This window comes from Rhipicephalus sanguineus, chromosome 9, assembly GCF_013339695.2.
Source record: "Rhipicephalus sanguineus isolate Rsan-2018 chromosome 9, BIME_Rsan_1.4, whole genome shotgun sequence".
In the NCBI taxonomy this organism is placed as follows: Eukaryota; Metazoa; Arthropoda; class Arachnida; order Ixodida; family Ixodidae; genus Rhipicephalus; species Rhipicephalus sanguineus.
Window position 1 is genome coordinate 81,901,356 of NC_051184.2, and position 19,684 is coordinate 81,921,039.

Consider the following 19,684-nt stretch of genomic DNA (forward strand, 5'->3'; position numbering starts at 1 on the left):
TCATCACTGACGGTCGCATCTTTTTAGCCCAAGCCAACTCATCCCAGGTTATTTTGCCACTTTCTAACAAACTTTGGATGAACCAAGCCTTCAAAGTGTGCTTTTTATATACTCGTAATTACATAACTGCATGTATATATTATACAATACAACTCATATACTTTTGCCATAAAATCTTTAAGCAGTCGGTTTTGTGTTCCAAAAGAAAGTTGCAACATTTCATGGCATAAAAAATTTGGCTGTCACGATACCTTTAGTTAGAAAAAAATGAAACCTTGGGAAGTTAGGTGCTGTAAGCAAATTTTTTCGCTGCTCTTGTCGACTTGAATTATGTGCCTTATTAGAAATCAACAGCTACAATAAAAAAAACGCAGGCCGGCAGAGAAAAAAGTGGGACGCTACATTTTTCGTGTCACTGTTCTTTTGTTGATTTTGATGCTGAAACTGATGTGAAGCATTAGGGATGCTCTTGAGAGTCAGCAAGTGTGGATGAAGCATTTAGGGGCGTTAAAGATAGGGATGGGAGAAACTTTTTGTTTTGCACAGTTACTTAAAGAGAAAAATCTACCTTTTTTTCTCGCAGCTTTATTCAGCGAGACTGCGTGTCAAAAAGAACGGCCTCCTAATCCGAACGTATCAGATTCGAAAGGGAAAACGTGAGTAGGCCGTTAGAGCCCAACCAATTGCCTGCCTATCTCGTGCTGCTGCCGTTCCGATACACCAGATCATTATTAACATACGGTCTCACCTCCCCACAGTTTCCCCTTAAATATACGGTATTTTTTCGCATATGACGCACCACTGCGTATGACCCACACCCTTAACTTTATTTAACACTACAAAAAAAACGTGCATATAACTAATCAAAGTGAACGATTGGGCCAGTTGCCAATGAAAGTAACCCTGCTACGCCAGTTGCCAATCAAGGCCAGGGCGAATCAGAGTGAACGTTGGTGATTTATGATCGAGGCATACTGCGTGGAAGAAAACAAGGACGACAAGCTGACGTCCCGTCTGCTTGTCGCCCTTGTTTTTTCCACGCAGTATATCTTGATATAACCCGAACTCCCACTTAAAACATTTTTCCGTTTTTTTTTTTGGTGCGGGCTATATGCGAGAAAATGTGGTACGTTTGTGCAGTATCCTGTGTATTCAGCGTGGCTGTCCTTTTATGCTGAAAGTTTGAGCTAGATTTCGTGAATTATTTCTCGAATGCACTGAAATGTATAAATCCAAAATGTCTCTCACTGATATTGGATCAGAGATAATGTGGTAATACGAAATGCGTCATGTTACGAAGTTTGTCTCGCATAGTATTTGAGTATATATAGAGCCGAGTGACTGAGTGTGGCCAAATCGTGCAGCACAAGTTAAAGATCACTGGACATGATCTCATTCAACATCACTACAATGAACGTGTGAAAGAGATTCGCAGAAGAATCAAGAGTGCTTCGTGAAAGAAGGACACACATGATGATTGCCTGAAAATCGTTATAAGGTATCAAAAAAGGAACTTTCGTCTCGGTGAGCACGGCCTTTCTTCTCTTCTGAAGTCGAAAGTTGTTCAGGATTCCCTTTTGTTGGTTTTTCTTGTGAGAATTTGTTGTGAAGGCATGTAAGTTATGCAGACAACTGCAAAGTTTCTGCACAAAGTTTCCTTGCTGGAAGGTTGCAGCAGGGAAACTGTTGCACGTGAGCTTTTGGAGGCTTTTAAAGTGAACAATAATAAGGGCTCAGATTGTGTCAGCCAAAAGTCAGTGTGTTTGCCGGGGAGTCGGACTCTGCTTTATTGTAATCTGTGAGAGAGATTTTTTTATTGGGTTCGCCTTTCACGTGTGCACAGGCACACTGTGATGTGCTGAGTCTCTATTTCCTCAATTCTTCGTAACAATCAGTTGGTAGCAAGCGCTCGTCTCGTCTTCTTCTCTCTGTTGTCGTGTCTTTTAAATGCGAAGCATTTCTTAGCGAAACTTTGCACTTTGAGCGTTTCTATCTATCTATCTATCTATCTATCTATCTATCTATCTATCTATCTATCTATCTATCTATCTATCTATCTATCTATATCATCTCTATCTATCTATCTATCTATCTATCTATCTATCTATCTATCTATCTATCTATCTATCTATCTATCTATCTATATATCTATCTATCTATCTATCTATCTATCTATCTATCTCTATCCATCATCATCGATCCATATATCTATCTATCTATCTATCTATCTATCTATCTATCTATCTATCTATCTATCTATCTATCTATCTATCTATCTATCTATGCTATCTATCTATCTATCTATCTATCTATCTATCTATCTATCTACTCGATGGATGGATGGATGGAGGATGGATGGATGGAGGACGGACGGACGGACGGACGGATGGATGGATGGATGGATGGAGGATGGATGGATGGATGGAGGATGGATGGATGGTATGGATGGATGATGGGGGGGTGGGTATGGATGGATGGATGGATGTGTGGGGACAGACAGACAGACAGACAGACAGACAGACAGACAGACAGACAGACAGACAGACAGACAGACAGACAGACAGAGAGAACGGTGTTTCGTACATTCCAGCTTTTAATTGGCACTTGCCTGTAAAGATTTCTTGCTGTGGCAGTCATTTTGCGTAGACAAAAAACTCAGGGTAGAAAGGAGAGCACACGTTTCTCTGCTCTGCATTTGTCTGTGACAAGCTCTATGTGCGCTGTCATCCGCAGCTCCAGAGTAATAGGCAGCCTGGAGGCGAAGGTGAGCGAGCTTGAGGAGGAGACGAGGGGACGACCAACCATTGAAAAGCACCAGGTAAGCTTTCGTTTTCTTTGTCCTGGCGTTCATGTTAAAGCAGAGCTTTGCTTGCCTTCCTCCCCGGTGTTTGGTGTGGGCTGGCCAGCTTAGTTTAATGCCATGTAGGCTTGAACAAGTGTTTGAAGCAGCTTGCTGTTCAATAATTAAAATGCATGTGTAATGGTTAGATTTTAAAGGGGTTCTGCAGCACTTCTGCAAGCAACAACCGAATGGCCTCACTAAAGAAGTTCATTGCCTCACGAATCGACCGCTGCAAATATTTTTAGAATCCATCGAGTACGAGCGGAGTTCCAGAGATTTCTCGCATGCTGTAATTGCTTTGTCTCCTCTCTCGTCCCGACGAACGCGCGATGCCAACAACACAAGCCGAGGAAGACGAAGAAGATGACTTTTTTAAAGTCATATTATTACCGTTAGTCGCTACGTAAATGGCAAGCATGTCAAGATAGTGATCCCATGATCTATCGGTTAATGGTCATGTTAGGCATACATCCGTGCCCTTCCATGCCAATATTAGTGTATAGGAGGGTTGCAAAAGGGCGGGGCCCCCGAGATGGCGCCAGCGTCAGAACAACTGCACGTCCACCTTTGTGGTCTCTCCCTCGCCCGGCCGGCCCACCAACTAGTCGCACGAACGTACTGGCGCCGAATGTAAGGCGCATCCGTACGGGATTTCTGTGAGCGAGCATGGTGAACTGTGCCGTGTTTCGTTGCAACAACCACTCAACAAAGAAGCCGTGAGATGAAAACTGTTCTGACGTCGGATTTTTAACACGAAAGTGTTTTATGACGGGGTGCACCAAGACTTTCATGACGTACTAACGCCACGGAAATGCGTCAGCAAAATGAACGCCATCAGATGGCAAAGTAAAAGACTAAGGAAAAGTTCCGTTAACAGGAGTCGAGCCCGTGACCCTCGGTCCGCCACCATGTCTGGCGCGCGTTTAGACATGTGAGCTGCCGCCAAACACATAATGAAGGCTACATGAAGGCGCCTTTCACCTTTCACACTTTCCTGTCACAGTGCTCTTGGCACGGCGCAAGAATTCTTGAGAAGGCAAAACTGCACTCGCTCGGGCGTCCTAATAGTCACGGAATCGCGCACACTCTATCGCGCACAGCATTTACGCGCCCTCTGTCGTGAGAGTCCGCTAGCCGAGAGGGGAAAACGCGCGCGTCGTGCTCTCCGACGAATATAGAGTTTCTTAACAATAATATCTACAGGGAAATCTGGCGCTAGTGTATACGCGGGCTCCTTGAGCGCTGCTTCAACCCGTAGAGTTAATATATTGACTCTAGAGGAAAAGCTCGCCATAGGGCCCATGCAACGAAACCTATAACCGCGTGGGTTCCGCCATGATGGAACAAAACAAACGTTGCCAGACCCTGAGACGCTCGCTATATTTGACGGTAGTAATCAGCTTTAATCTACCAACCTAAGTCAGCTACGCACTGCTCAGGAAACATCAGCTGTGTTTTGATGCGTGAAGCCGTGTGTTAGTGTAGCGTTGTCTGTGCAGCTGGCCCGATTGATAACAGTTAACATTTCCACCTCTTGGTGCATGGGTTTTACTAGGCACGCCCTACCAATAATGCATAACGAATAAAGTTTTTCCGTTCGCTGGCACAAGGGTCACTCGACAGATTCGCAGCTCGAAGCAAAGTGCGTAGGCCGTGGTCGCGCGGTGCTTCGACTTGCAATGACGAGACACCTGTATCCGCGTTCTTGTTCAGCTCATTGCTGCCGTATTTCAGCGCAGATGGCCATAAAGCAGAAAAATGTCGATTGCAGCATGCAGCGGCAAATGTGAGTGAAACGTCACCCGAAAGCTTCAATCAAAACTAAAGATACACGGCACACAAAATTTTATTGCCGTTAAAAAGACTAAAAAAAAACTTCGGTTGCGCCTAGTTGGTACATAACTTTCAGTGCTTGTCTCATCTCTTCTTTGCCGTCCGTCCTGGTTTGCACTGAAAGAACCACTGACACAAAAATTTTGCACCTTGTTGGGAAGAATACTAAGAAAAGGGGAACGAACACTCGACGAGTCTATTAATAGCAGAGGAGGAATGTTAACAGAATGAAAACCTTCGTCCACAAAGCATAGAAATAGGCTGTGGACACGCAAAAGTCCTGAAAAAGAAACGAAAAACGAAATATGTCTTTAAGGAGGGTTTCCAGCCAAATGCACTGACAAGGAGACAGGGATAAAGACGACACACCAAAGTACAACTTTTCTGTTATACCGTGTGGGTTGCACCAGAAAATTGAGGGGAAACCAACCAACCGTACATGTTATAACCCACAAAGAAGATAGAAAGGAAAGACGACATCCCAGTTCTATGTTCCGCACCAAACAAGGCATATTCGATGTTTGCGCAGGTCAACAGCAGTGGTGAAGGTACTCGGTGCAACAGCAAAAAAAGATAAATCTAGTTAATGCCTGTGAAATCTGAGTGAACAGCGGAGTTGGCAAGCAAGCGCCACCACCTGGCGAACGCAGATCGAGTTCTTTCATCTTCTTATTTCTTCTATCTGTCGTCTTCCTTTCTTTGTCTGTTTCTATATTGCCCTCTCCTTTGCCTCCTCCTAACCCTCAGATCACTCCTCCTCTATTCTGCACATGGCTATGCTATTGTTTACCCTCTCACTCCTCTTTTCCTCCTCCTTTTCCTCCTCACCCTTACATCAATACTCCTCACTTCGACTTCCCTTTCCCATCCCCTTGCTAAACTATAGCACCATGGCCATGCCATTCTTTACACACTCCCCACCTGCTTTTGTTCCTCCTGAGGAGCCCTTTCGATTGAATTTACTGATGAGCTTTGCCTTCAATATTCGAGAGCAAATCCTAAAAAAACGGGCACATAGCAATTTCAGGCTCCCTTGCTTTCACAATATCAGGACATGGTGACATCATTGCATTACGCGCCGCTGTATTAGCCTCGCTTCCTTGGCTCCTTTATGAATTCTGACTTCTGACAGAAAATTTGTCTCATTTCTATTTAATTATTGGGCAGGTGGGGTTCAATAGATGCGAAATAGGGTTTCAATTCCACAAGAGTGCTAGAAGTCTTTATAGAGTCAAACCTCAGTATGATGAAGTACAATTGGCAGTTGCATATTAAGCTGTGCTGGAGTTGTCACAGTCCAACAGGTTGCACATGAAGTGTTTAGTAGGACAACTTGGGCTCGTTGGTCTGGTCTCTTAAACATTGCTTGTAAGCGCATAGTTAACACAAAACACGGGAACACACGTCAAGTTCATAATGAAATAACCTCATCACTGACGGTCGCCTCTTTTTAGCCCAAGCCCAACTCATCCCAGATATTTTGCCACTTTCTAAATAACTTTGGATGAACCAAAGCCTTTAAAGTGTGCTTTTTATATACTCGTAATTACATAACTGCATGTATATTATAACAAATACAACTCATATACTTTTCCCATGAAATCTTTAAGCAGTCTGTTTTGTGTTCCAAAAGAAAGTTGCAAACATTTCATGGCTTAAAAAAAATTTGGCTGTCACGATACCTTTAGTTAGAAAAAAATGAACCCTTGGGAAGTTAGGTGCTGTAAGCAAACTTTTTCGCTGCTCTTGTCGACTTGAATTTATGTGCCTTAATTTAGAAATCAACAGCTACAATAAAAAAAAAACGCAGGCCGGCAGAGAAAAAGTGGGACGCTACATTTTCGTGTCACTGTTCTTTTGTTGATTTTGATGCTGAAACGATGTGAAGCATTAGGGATGCTTCTTGAGAGTCAGCAGGTGTGGATGAAGCATTTAGGGGCGTTAAAGATAGGGATGGGAGAAACTTTTTGTTTTGCACAGTGTACTTAAAGAGAAAATCTACCTTTTTTTCTCGCAGCTTTATTCAGCGAGACTGCGTGTCCAAAAAAACGGCCTCCCTAATCCGAACAATATCAGATCTGGAAAGAGAGAACGTGAGTAGGCCGTTAGAGCCCAACCAATTGCCTACCTATCTCGTGCTGCTGCCGTTCCGATACACCAGATCATTATTAACATACGGTCTCACCCTCCCCACAGTTTTCCCCTTAAATATACGGTATTTTTTCGCATATAACGCACCACTGCGTATGACCCACACCCTTAACTTTATTTAACTCTACAAAAAAAACGTGCATATAACTAATCAAAGTGAACGATTGGGCCAGTTGCCAATGAAAGTAACCCTGCTACGCCAGTTGCCAATCAAGGCCAGGGCCAGTCAAAGTGAACGTTGGTGATTTATGATCGAGGCATACTGCGTGGAAGAAAACAAGGACGACAAGCAGACGTCCCCGTCTGCTTGTCGCCCTTGTTTTCTTCCACGCAGTATATCTTGATGTAACCCGAACTCCCACTTAAACACATTTTTCCGTTTTTTTTTTTGGTGCGGGCTATATGCGAGAAAATGTGGTACGTTTGTGCAGTATCCTGTGTATTCAGCGTGGCTGTCCTTTTATGCTGAAAGTTTGAGCTAGATTTCGTGAATTATTTCTCGAATGCACTGAAATGTATAAATCCAAAATGTCTCTCACTGATATTGGATCAGAGATAATGTGGTAATACGAAATGCTGCATGTAACGAAGTTTGTCTCGCATAGTATTTGAGTATATATAGAGCCGAGTGACTGAGTGTGTGCCGAAATCGTGCAGCACAAGTTCCAAGATCACCTGGACAATCTAATTCATCATTACAATGAACGTGTGAAAGAGATTCGCAGGAAGAATCAAGAGTGCTTCGTGAAGGAGGACAAGATGATTGCCTTGAAAATCGTCTTAAGGTATCAAAACAAGGAACTTTCGTCTCGGTGAGCACGGCCTTTCTTCTCTTCTGAAGTCGAAAGTTGTTCAGGATTCCCTTTTGTTCGTTTTTCTTGTGAGAATTTGTTGTGAAGGCATGTAAGTTATGCAGACAACTGCAAAGTTTCTGCACAAAGTTTCCTTGCTGGAAGGTTGCAGCAGGGAAACTGTTGCACGTGAGCTTTTGGAGGCTTTTAAAGTGAACAATAATAAGGGCTCAGATTGTGTCAGCCAAAAGTCAGTGTGTTTGCCGGGGAGTCAGACTCTGCTTTATTGTAATCTGTGACAGATTTTTTTATTGGGTTCGCCTTTTCACGTGTGCACAGGCACACCTGTGATGTGCTGAGTCTCTATTTTCCTCAATTCTTCGTAACAAATCAGTTGGTAGCAAGCGCTCGTCTCGTCTTCTTCTCTCTCTTGTCGTGTCTTTTTAAATGCGAAGCATTTCTTAGCGAAACTTTGGCACTTTGAGCGTTTCTTTCTATCTATCTATCTATCTATCTATCTATCTATCTATCTATCTATCTATCTATCTATCTATCTATCTATCTATCTATCTATCTATCTATCTATCTATCTATCTATCTATCTATCTATCTATCTATCTATCTATCTATCTATCTATCTATCTATCTATCTATCTATCTCTCGATGGATGGATGGATGGATGGATGGATGGATGGATGGATGGATGGATGGATGGACGGACGGACGGACGGATGGATGGATGGATGGATGGATGGATGGATGGATGTGCGGATGGGTGGGTGGGTGGGTATAGACAGACAGACAGATGGATGGATGGATGGATGAATGGATGGATGGATGGATGGGTGGGTGGGTGTAGACAGACAGACAGACAGACAGACAGACAGACAGACAGACAGACAGACAGACAGACAGACAGACAGACAGACAGACAGACAGAGAGAACGGTGTTTCGTACATTCCAGCTTTTAATTGGCACTTGCCTGTAAAGATTTCTTGCTGTGGCAGTCATTTTGCGTAGACAAAAAACTCAGGGTAGAAAGGAGAGCACGTGTTTCTCTGCTCTGCATTTGTCTGTGACAAGCTCTATGTGCGCTGTCATCCGCAGGGCCAGAATAATAGGTACCTTGGAAGAAAGGGTGATGCAGCTTGAGACGATGATGAGGAGTGGCCCAGTTATTGCAAAGCACCAAGTAAGTTTTCGTTTTCTTTGTCCTGGCGTTCATGCTAAAGCAGAGCTTTGCTTGCCTTCCTCCCCGGTGTTTGGTGTGGGCTGGCCAGCTTAGTTTAATGCCATGTAGGCTTGAACAAGTGTTTGAAGCAGCTTGGTGTACAATAATTAAAATGCATGTGTAATGATTAGATTTTAAAGGGGTTCTGCAGCACTTCTGCAAGCAACAACCGAATGGCCTCACTAAAGAAGTTCATTGCCTCACGAATCGACCGCTGCAAATATTTTTAGAATCCGTCGAGTACGAGCGGAGTTCCAGAGATTTCTCGCATGCTGTAATTGCTTTGTCTCCTCTCTCGTCCCGACGAACGCGCGATGCCAACAACACAAGCCGAAGAAGACGAAGAAGATGACTTTTTTAAAGTCATATTATTACCGTTAGTCGCTACGTAAATGGCAAGCATGTCAAGATAGTGATCCCATGATCTATCGGTTAATGGTCATGTTAGGCATACATCCGTGCCCTTCCATGCCAATATTAGTGTATAGGAGGGTTGCAAAAGGGCGGGGCCCCCGAGATGGCGCTAGCGTCAGAACAACTGCACGTCCACCTTTGTGGTCTCTCCCTCGCCCGGCCGGCCCGCCAACCAGTCGCACGAACGTACTGGCGCCGAATGCAAGGCGCATCCGTACGGGATTTCTGTGAGCGAGCATGGTGAACTGTGCCGTGTTTGGTTGCAACAACCACTCAACAAAGAAGTCCTGAGATGAAAACTGTTCTGACGTCGGTTTTTTAACACGAAAGTGTTTTATGACGGGGTGCACCAAGACTTTCATGACGTACTAACGCCACGGAAATGCGTCAGCAAAATGAACGCCATCAGATGGCAAAGAAAAAGACTAAGAAAAAGTTCCGTTAACAGGAGTCGAGCCCGTGACCCTCGGTCCGCCACCATGGCTGGCGCGCGTTTAGACATGTGAGCTGCCGCCAAACACATAATGAAGGCTACATGAAGGCACCTTTCATCTTTCACACTTTCCTGTCACAGTGCTCTTGGCACGGCGCAAGAATTCTTGAGAAGGCAAAACTGCACTCGCTCGGGCGTCCTAATAGTCACGGAATCGCGCACACTCTATCGCGCACAGCATTTACGCGCCCTCTGTCGTGAGAGTCCGCTAGCCGAGAGGGGAAAACGCGCGCGTCGTGCTCTCCGACGAATATAGAGTTTCTTACAATAATATCTACAGGGAAATCTGGCGCTAGTGTATACGCGGGCTCCTTGAGCACTGCTTCAACCCGTAGAGTTAATATATTGACTCTAGAGGAAAAGCTCGCCATAGGGCCCATGCAACGAAACCTATAACCGCGTGGGTTCCGCCATGATGGAACAAAACAAACGTTGCCAGACCCTGAGACGCTCGCTATATTTGACGGTAGTAATCAGCTTTAATCTACCAACCTAAGCCATCTACGCACTGCTCGGGAAACATCAGCTGTGTTTTGATGCGTGAAGCCGTGTGTTAGTGTAGCGTTGTCTGTGCAGCTGGCCCGATTGATAACAGTTAACATTTCCACCTCTTGGTGCATGGGTTTTACTAGGCACGCCCTACCAATAATGGATAACGAATAAAGTTTTTCCGTTCGCTGGCACAAGGGTCACTCGCCAGATTCGCAGCTCGAAGCAAAGTGCGTAGGCCGTGGTCGCGCGGTGCTTCGACTTGCAATGACGAGACACCTGTATCCGCGTTCTTGTTCAGCACATTGCTGCCGTATTTCAGCGCAGATGGCCATAAAGCAGAAAAATGTCGATTGCAGCATGCAGCGGCAAATGTGAGTGAAACGTCACCCGAACGCTTCAATCAAAACTAAAGATACACAGCACACAAAATTTTATTGCCGTTAAAAAGACCAGAAAAAACTTCGGTTGCGCCTAGTTGGTACATAACTTTCAGTGCTTGTCTCATCTCTTCTTTGCCGTCCGTCCTCGTTTGCACTGAAAGAACCACTGACACAAAAATTTTCCACCTTGTTGGGAAGAATACTAAGAAAAGGGGAACGAACACTCGACGAGTCTATTAATAGCAGAGGAGGAATGTTAACAGAATGAAAACCTTCGTCCACAAAGCATAGAAATAGGCTGTGGACACGCAAATGTCCTGAAAAAGAAACGAAAAACGAAATATGTTTTTAAGGAGGGTTTCCAGCCAAATGCACTGACAAGGACACAGGGATAAAGACGACACACCAAAGTACAACTTTGCTGTTATACCGTGTGGGTTGCACCAGAAAATTGAGGGGAAACCAACCAACCGTACATGGTCTAACCCACAAAGAAGATAGCCAGGAAAGACGACATCGCAGTTCTGTGTTCCGCACCAAACAAGGCATATTCGATGTGTGCGCAGGTCAACAGCAGTGGTGAAGGTACTCGGTGCAACAGCAAAAAAAGATAAATCCAGTTAATGCCTGTGAAATCTGAGTGAACAGCGGAGTTGGCAAGCAAGCGCCGCCACCTGGCGAACGCAGATCGAGTTCTTTCATCTTCTTATTTCTTCTGTCTGTCGTCTTCCTTTCTTTGTCTGTTTCTATATTGCCCTCTCCTTTGCCTGCTTCTAACCCTCAGATCACTCCTCCTCTATTCTGCACATGGCTATGCTATTGTTTACCCTCTCACTCCTCTTTTCCTCCTCCTTTTCCTCCTCACCCTTACATCAATACTCCTCACTTCGACTTCCCTTTCCCATCCCCTTGCTAAACTATAGCACCATGACCATGCCATTCTTTACACACTCCCCACCTGCTTTTGTTCCTCCTGAGGAGCCCTTTCGATTGAATTTACCGATGAACTTTGCCTTCAATATTCGAGACCAAATCCTAAAAAAAGGGGCACATAGCAATTTCAAGCTGCTTTGCTTTCACAATATCAAGGCATGGTGACATCTTTGTATTACGCTGTATTAGCCTCGCTTCCTTGGCTCCTTTATGAATTCTGAGTTCTGACAGAAAATTTGTCTCATTTCTATTTAATTATTGGGCAGGTGGGGTCCAATAAATATGCAATAGGGTTTCTATTGCACAAGAGTGCTACAAGTCATTATAGAGCCAAACCTCAATATCATGATGTACAATTGGCAGTTGCATGTTAAGCTGTGCTGGAGTTGTCGCATTGCAACAGGTTGCACATGAAGGGTTCAATAGGACATATTGGACTCGTTGGTCTGGTCTGTTAAAGATTGCTTGTAAGCGCATAGTTAACACAAAACACGGGTAACACACGTCAAGTTCATAATGAAATAACCTCATCACTGACGGTCACCTCTTTTTATCCCAAGCCCAACTCATCCCGGATATTTTGCCACTTTCTAAATAACTTTGGATGAACCAAAGCCTTCAAAGTGTGCTTTTTATATACTCGTAATTACATAACTGCATGCATATTATAACAAATACAACTCATATACTTTTGCCATAAAATCTTTAAGCGGTCTGTTTTGTGTTCCAAAAGAAAGTTGCAAACATTTCATGGCATAAAAATATTTGGCTGTCACGATACCTTTAGTTAGAAAAAAATGAACCCTTAGGAAGTTAGGTGCTGTAAGCAAACTTTTTCGCTGCTCTTGTCGAATTGAATTTATGTGCCTTAATGAAGAAATCAACATCTACAATAAAAAAAAAAACGTAGGCCGGCAGAGAAAAAGTGGGACGCTACATTTTCGTGTCACTGTTCATTTGTTGATTTTTATGCTGAAACGATGTGAAGCATTAGGGATGCTTCTTTAGAGTCAGCAAGTGTGGATGAAGCATTTAGGGGCGTTAAAGATAGGGATGGGAGAAACTTTTTGTTTTGCACAGTGTACTTAAAGAGAAAATCTACCTTTTTTTCTCGCAGCTTTATTCAGAGAGACTGCGTGTCCAAGGAAACGGCCTCCCTAATCCGAACAATATCAGATCTGGAAAGAGAGAACGTGAGTAGGCCGTTAGAGCCCAACCAATTGCCTACCTATCTCGTGCTGCTGCCGTTCCGATACACCAGATCATTATTAACATACGGTCTCACCCTCCCCACAGTTTTCCCCTTAAATATACGGTATTTTTTCGCATATAACGCACCACTGCGTATGACCCACACCCTTAACTTTAACTCTACAAAAAAAAAAAACGTTGATATAACTAACCAAAGTGAATGATTGGGCCAGTTGGTGATTTATGATCGAGGTATACTGCGTGGAAGAAAGGAAGGACCACAAGCAGACGTTCCCGCCTGCTTGTCGCCCTTGTTTTCTTCCACGTAGTATATCTTGATCGATATAACCCGAACTCCCACTTAAACACATTTTTCCGTTTTTTTTTTGGTGCGGGCTATAGCGAGAAAATGTGGTACGTTTGTACAGTATCCTGTGTATTTAGCGTGGCTGTCCTTTTATGCTGAAAGTTTGAGCTAGATTTCGTGAATTATTTCTCGAATGCACTGAAATGTATAAATTCAAAATGTCTCTCACTGATATTGGATCAGAGATAATGTGGTATTACGAAATGCTGCATGTAACGAAGTTTGTCTCGCATAGTATTTGAGTATAATAGAGCCGAGTGACTGAGTGTGTGCCCAAATCGTGCAGCTCAAGTTGCAGGATGACCTGGACAATCTGGTCCATCACTACAACGAATTTGTGAAGGACATTCGCAGGAAGAAGCAAGAATGCTTCGTGAAAGACGACACAGTGATTGTGTTAAAAAGGGTGTTAAAATATAAAAAGAAGGAACTTTCTTCTCGGTGAGCACGGCCTTTCTTCTCTTCTGAAGTCGAAAGTAGTTCAGGATTCCCTTTTGTTGGTTTTTCTTGTGAGAACTTGTTGTGAAGGCATGTAAGTTATGCAGACAACTGCAAAGTTTCTGCACAAAGTTTCCTTGCTGGAAGGCTGCAGCAGGGAAACTGTTGCACGTGAGCTTTTGGAGGCTTTTAAACTGAACAATAATAAGGGCTGAGATTGTGTCAGGCAAAAAATCAGTGTGTTTGCCGGGGAGTCAGACTCTGCTTTATTGTAATCTGTGGCAGATTTTTTTATTGGATTCTCCTTTTCACGTGTGCACAGGCACACCTGTGATGTGCTGAGTTTCTATTTTCCTCAATTCTTCGTAACGAATCAGTTGGTAGCAAGCGCTCGTCTCGTCTTCTTCTCTCTCTTGTCCTGTCTTTTTAAATGCGAAGCATTTCTTAGCGAAACTTTGGCACTTTGAGCGCTTCTATCTATCTATCTATCTATCTATCTATCTATCTATCTATCTATCTATCTATCTATCTATCTATCTATCTATCTATCTATCTATCTATCTATCTATCTATCTATCTATCTATCTATCTATCTATCTATCTATCTATCTATCTATCTATCTATCTATCTATCTATCTATCTATCTATCTATCTATCTATCTATCTATCTATCTACCTACCTACCTACCTACCTATCTATCTATCTATCTATCTATCTATCTATCTATCTATCTATCTATCTATCTATCTATCTATCTATCTATCTATCTATCTATCTATCTATCTATCTATCTATCTATCTATCTATCTATCTATCTATCTATCGATCGATCGATCGATCGATCGATCGATCGATCGATCGATCGATGGATGGATGGATGGATGGATGGATGGATGGATGGATGGATGGATGGATGGATGGATGGATGGATGGATGGATGGATGGATGGATGGATGGATGGATGGATGGATGGATGGATGGATGGATGGATGGATGGATGGATGGATGGACGGACGGACGGACGGACGGACGGACGGATGGATGGATGGATGGATGGATGGATGGATGGATGGATCGATGGATGGATGGACGGACTGTTTGCATTTAACATCCAGTGGAAATTTTGTCGCCATTACTGCTTAACGTGTATTCTCTCTCTAAGAACTTCTTCGCAGCAAAGTAGAAGCTGCCACTGGCATTAGTCAATAATCATTGCGATAGCTGCATGTAAAGGACCGTAACTTCCTTCACCACACAACACCTATTATTACAACTTTTTAAGTGCAGTGTGAGGTCAACTTGTGTGTATTGGTGACTGCAAAGCAACAAAATGCACTATCTGGCACATATCATATTTCTCAGCAAACGTAGAATTCACTGTGTTTCCTACAAAGTGTGGGACAGCACATAGCTGTGGCTGGAAGCATGCATACATACTACTTATTGCCAAGTAAACAGTGAACAGCCAGCTGCTCTGAACGCACAAAGATGGGGTTTATTCTGCCAAACTGTACGAGTGTACTGTTCGCACTCTGGCTCATCCGAAAAGAGAAGAAATGAAAAATATCGGGGCACTTGAACCAAATGAGAGAAGGCAATCTGTGCCAAAACTGAATTTTGCATCTACCTTGCAAAAACAAACGAGCCACACAGCAGCAGGTTTTGAATTTTGATGCGTTCACACCCCGCCCAATCTCATAAAAAAGGAAAGGGCATGCGTCCCCCATACCCTTGCATGATTGAATAAATGTAGTGTTCACAGTAAAAAATGCAAATGACTTCTGTGCAGATGACATTAAAGACATGAGGGGAGACGTTAAGTTCAGTTGAAATGCTAGATTACCATGTTGAGATTAGACATATGTAACTGTTCAAGCAAAGGGTGATCTTGAAAGGAAGAAAACAAAGCAAAAGTGAAAATCAGATATTGCACACCAGCTGTCGGACACGTGCAATGGCCATGAACAGATTTGAACTGAGGCCGGCTGAGAAGGAGTGTCGGTTTTTGCCAAAAATGCCAAATTAAAAGAGCTAAAGAGGAGATAAAAACACGTTCTGTGACATTCAGCCTTTCTGCAAAAAACGAAGCAGTACATGCAACATGAAATAAGCAAATAAAAATGTACGCAATGAGCCCCTCCAAAGGTGCACATGTGAAATAATTAGTTTCACTTTCCGTTCCCACATCACGCCAAGTAGTTTTGCGAACACAGTGTTGCGAATCGCCTTGCCTGCGATGTTTTCACTAGTTAACTCGAAATGTACAACGAGTGAGTGTCATAGACGGCATCAACAGCCCAAGGCATTCGCTCAAAGGCAGGCACATCGATGTTGCCCAACTTTCTGTCACAGCATGAGGTGTTACACCTTATCAAACATAACACTTTCCATTTGGAGTTCATAAGTAATGCACGTCCCTGCTTGTCGGGATCCAGAAACTCAACACCTGACAAAAAAATCGAGGTCACAGATGCTCCTGTTTATCTTAATGGGGACGTGGCTTTGCTCTCGACTGGCTTCTTCCTTGGATTGTTGAAGTACTATACAGCAAAGCTAGCTACACAACCTCTCAGGAGCATTTTGCATTTTGTGACACTGACAATGACATGTTGTCCTGCTTCAAAGGCAACAGTTTGTCTCGTTCAGAGTAACTTGTATCAAACTGAGCACTCTATTAAAACGATTGCTGACAAAATAAGCTACACCTCCTGCTTGTTCTCACTCTCGGCTTTTTTCTGTTCCTGACAACCACAAGCTCGGTTGCTCAGTAATGCAGCCAACGTGGCAGAGCACCTAGCAATTAATCAGAATGAGGCAGCCTCTAACATTGCGGAAAGCATGCTGTTGCAGTAATGAGAGAAATTAATGAAGAGTGATTTCATCATCCTAAGCAATTTTCTTTGCTAATACTGTCTGCCCTCTTGTATATTGTCTGGTTACATAGCCACAGCAAATAGCGCCATGTATGTGCTTTCCTGCTCATGTCAATATGACAACCTGCAGTCAGCTGGCATTCATGAAAGAGGGTATGGCAGAGTGTAGCCGACACTCAGTGACAGCTGACTAGAATGCACAGTTTGCTGCATGAGAAAGCATATACAGTGGAACCTCGATTACCTGTCCCCCGGTTTTGCGACGATCCGGCAAAACCCCCATTCCCAGACATTAGGGCGTGGAATTGCGCAAGGCAGTGGCTACGCGTGCGACGGACTATTTACATAAGAATAACAAAAGAAGTGCGCGTGCCAATACGATTCTCGCGGTGATGTTATCAATTTGGGATTTAAACTGAAGATGAAGACAACTGCAACGGCAAAAACCCGTCGAGGGTGTTCATAAAACAAGCTTCGCAGGAGAAGCAGAAATGAAAGTGAAGCGATGACGTGATTCCACAACGGCCTGCCTTTGGTCCCCGGCTTTCCAGGTGTATAAATGAATAGTCAGCGTAACAAAATTCGTTGCTGGGCTAGATAGTTCCAATGAGCGTCGGGAGGATGGCGCAAAAGAAGTACTTGCCCCTCCCCCCCACCCCCCTCCCCGCCTTCCCAAGCCACGCCACCGCTCGCCTCTACCCCACCGCGATGCAACACAGGGTACACAAGACAAGAGCTTGTCGAATTGTGCATCAGTGTTTTTTCTCCTGTGTCGAATCCACGCTTTCCAGTCAGTCAATCAGCCAGTCAGTCGGTCGGTCGGTCGGTCGGTCGGTCGGTCGGTCAAACAAACTTTATTAAGGTCCAAAGGAACTACAAACTCGTAGTTGCGGGCCCAACGCTTTCCTGTATTTAAGATTAATAAGTATTCTCTTGAAATGCAATGATGCACACGCATCAGTGGTCCTATAGGCCGCTATTATATTGTCATATCAGTCAGTCAGTCAGTCAAACAAACTTTATTAAGGTCCAAAGGAACTACAAACTCGTAGTTGCGGGCCCAACGCTTTCCTGTATTTAGGATTAATAAGTATTCTCTTGAAATGCAATGATGCACACGCATCAGTGGTCCTATAGGCCGCTATTATATTGTCATATACCTGCATGGCAACGACTGAAAAGCTATGGGGCGGACTGGGCGCCCCCCTTCAGATGATTAGGGGGGGGGGGCTGCCCCTTTCGTGCGCACGCCTATGCACACCAGCACTTTTGCCCCATAAACACCAGCACTTCAACCCCTTCCCCCCCTCCCCTCCCCCATACGCCGCGATGCAACACAGCTGGTGTGCACTCTACAAAGAAAATATCCTGCTGACGCCCTTGGAGGTGAGGGCTACGTACGAGGTCTCTCCAGAGGATTTCAATGCGTCGGTACTAACTGGTGGAACTCAACAAAAAGAGGCCCTTCAGAAGTTGCGAGCGAAAAAGAAAGACGAAGAAGAAGGAGAGCATAATTCCACGAGGACATGCTTTGCTCTCAAATTCTAGCATATACACATCCGAATCGGTAAAGCTGCGCTGTGTGGGCACACTGCCACCCTCCCACATATTCCCTGGGACTACAGGGAATACTCTCTCCCACCTAACCTACCGGCCATTGCCTCAGGTGTGGCACGTGGGAGGAGATGCAAACCACCACTGACCTGGAAGTCCAGATCCAGGCCGACGGTAGCGTAGAACTGTAAAGGGACCGACAACTGCCCAGAACATGCAATGAGATGACTGCACTGATGGAAAGATTGTCCGTCGCCTTGACTCAAACCAACCCTGTTTTTTTTTCGTGAGAGGTGGATTTATATTTTTATTTCTTAATTGAAAGTCGCGAAAAATGACCCGTAGCGCCTCTGGCGGCAAAAACATGAACGATTTGATGAACCCGGCCACGTGACCGTTGATTGACGCGGTCGGCGATATTTTTGTTAGTATTGAAATATTGTTCGTTTCTTTATACTAAAAGGTATTACTCCATTAAAATGTACATATATGCCTGCGTTAGTAGTATGCATTAAAGTGGCGCTGCCTTCGCGTGACGTAATGTTCCCGTGCTCGTCAGCGCGTCTTGAGCAACTTTTCAGCGTGCTAACGCAACCGTGCACACAGTTTCCGGGTCGCTAAGATTTTGCAGCGACATAGTTTTGCTACCTACACTTCGTCTCAGAAATGACGCGCGCTGCTACTCGGCGCGGCCGCGCATATGCGTTGTGACATTTTCGATGACTTGGCTCGTGCATCGAGAGAGTAACGACGCCGGGACAAGCCACTCATGACAGGCGCAGGCAACCTTAGACGCATGCGCACACAAGGGGATACAAATACAGGGAAGGTGTATAATGCCACATCATGTCATCGTAACAGCTTGTTATTATCAAAAAACAGTTGGAAAGCTATAAATAAGGTGGTTAAGCATAGTTGGAGAAGCTCCTGCGAAAGCAGAACAACGATAGCTTTCACAAATCGTGAGAAGGGCTGGCGGCATCGCTATCAATTCTCAGCGTTGCTGGAGGAAATTTGCATCCGTGTTTAGAGCCTTTCGGATCGAAAAATGCTGCTTGTAAAATAACTACGTGCTTTTGGGATTAACTACTGCAGCTACAAACACTGCGAAGGGTGATCTTTCTGTCGCGCCGTAAAAAAAAAAAAAAAAAAGTGGGTCGAGAAAAATCAGTTGTCGGTCCCTTTAAAAATCCGCGGCATTTCGTCCTCGAAGGCATGCATATGCACACAAGCCTGCGCCAATGGGCGCGCACTCCAGACTGACGTCACGAGCCGGACTGCCGGTGACCCCTCCTTCGGAGGACATTGCCGAGTGCATGAGTGATCGGCTGCCGCACTTCGGTGCTTCGTAAGTTGTATCCGGCTATAGACCTTTTCACAGACGGCTCCATGGGCGCCGCCATAATCCTCTCTGGATTATGCGCTAAATAGGGCTAAAACTGCGCTAAATAGGGGTGACCCCCCCCCCCCCACACACACACAAAATGCACTGCCGAGGCTGTGACATCAGCCTTTGTACTCCCGCGCGGAGCCCAGCATGACGGCGTTTTTTTCTCTCCGTGAAAAGGCCTATAGTATCGTCGTTAAAGTGAAGGAGGAAGTGTACTTTAGGCACAGCAGGGACTCCCTGATTTTCTTTCAAGACCTGTAGTTGTTGTCATGCTCCTCCCCCGCTCTTGTTTAAATCGTCACGAAGA